Below are 1,670 nucleotides of genomic sequence, written 5' to 3' on the forward strand. Positions count from 1 at the left end.
CAGCGAAAGCGCTTTGTTTAGTTCATTAGGAGTTTTTAACATTAAGAAGAAAAGAGATTTTAAAACTATTTTCGGACGCGTTTATAAGTTTAGAGTCTGGTTCGTAAGAACCTCTTTTGGTTAAGAAGTCCAGGTTATAATACTTTTCAACTTAGTCAAGATACTATATTTCTTAAAAATAGGTTTACTACTCTAACGCAATGTGCGCCTTTTTATAAGTGACAATAAGAGGGTTTGATTAGGGAGTACAACTCGGTTCTGAATACTCGAAAGCGATAGTTCCTGTTAAATTAGTTCTTTTCAAAGTAGGAAACATTGCCCATAAGTAGTTCTATTAGCAAGTACTTGGATTATCAATTGATTACGTGAATTACATTCGACACTGTCTTTATTAATTAAAATCTATTTAAATACTTTACTTTTCATTGCACACTACAAAAAACACATATTTTGACTGCCTTTGATAAACACCATAACAACAGATAACGATAGTTTGACACTTGGTCTCTGTGGATTCGATAATCTTTTATATTACTCAGACGCGTTCGTATACTTGCGAAAAGCATGCATCAAGTTTTTGGCGCCGTTGCCGGGGACCAATTTCGTCAAATTTCATTTTCCTGTTGTTATATCGTTTAGACTTAGGCTATTTCCCGCCAGTCGATGCGAAGAACTCGCAGTACCGGAAGTTTAAGCTTAGTAAACCCTCTGGCGGAACCTGAACGTTACGCTCGCGCACGTTTATTCTTTCATAGAATTAAGAGAGCTATGGCCGAAGATCAAAACCAAAGACCTCTTAAGGACTTCGCTCAACCAACCAATGAAGAACCTAGTTCTAGTATAGTAAACCCAATCATCCCAGCTAATAATTTTGAACTTAAACCATCCCTGTTACAACTAGTGCAACAGAGACAATTCGCGGGTCTCGCTACCGAGAACCCTAACCAACATTTAAAAATATTTATTCAATTAGCAGATACTTTTAAAACCAATGGAGCTTCTCCTGAGGCAATACGTTTAAGATTATTCCCTTTTTCCCTCAGAGATAAAGCCCTATCATGGTTAGATTCCCTTCCACCCAATTCCATTACGACTTGGGATAACCTTAGAAGAGTTTTTCTTGCTAGATATTTTCCCCCGAGTAAGACCGCCGTTCTTCGAAACCATATAACTAGATTTACTCAAAACCAAGGAGAATCGTTGTTCGAAGCTTGGGAGAGATATAAAGAGTTGTTACGAGCATGCCTACATCATGGCTTTGAAAACTGGTTAATCATTCAAACCTTCTATAATGGACTTCATTATAACACAAAGATGACCATCGACGCTGCCGCAGGCGGTGCTCTGATGAACAAACCCTATCCTGAAGCTAGTGCCCTCATCGAAGACATGGCCCAAAACCATCAACCATGGGGAGTCGAACGAGCGACAGTTGAGAAGAAGGAAGCCCAAGAAGGAGTTCATGAACTAAGCTCTATAAACATGATGCAAGCTAAAATGGACGCATTAGCCCTCAAAGTCGAGCATATGTACACGAACCCGAATACTGTAGCTGCAGTTTCGTCGGATTGTGAGATATGTGGAACCCAAGGACACCAATCCGCAGAATGCAGTCTATTGAACGAAACCCACTCCGAGCAAGTGAACTACACCCAAGGGAACCCATACTC

The 1,670-nt window shown here is 39.8% G+C and overlaps 1 non-coding gene across 1 annotated transcript; it reads right to left on the reverse strand.

Moving 5' to 3' along the window:
- Nucleotides 1-1,152: 1,152 nt before the first annotated feature.
- LOC127098787 (small nucleolar RNA R71) lies at nt 1,153-1,259 on the reverse strand. Its single transcript, XR_007793483.1, has one exon. It is a non-coding gene; the product is annotated as a small nucleolar RNA R71 (small nucleolar RNA).
- Between the last annotated feature and the right edge of the window lie 411 nt (nt 1,260-1,670).

This window comes from Lathyrus oleraceus, chromosome 6, assembly GCF_024323335.1.
Source record: "Lathyrus oleraceus cultivar Zhongwan6 chromosome 6, CAAS_Psat_ZW6_1.0, whole genome shotgun sequence".
Classification (NCBI taxonomy): Eukaryota; Viridiplantae; Streptophyta; class Magnoliopsida; order Fabales; family Fabaceae; genus Lathyrus; species Lathyrus oleraceus.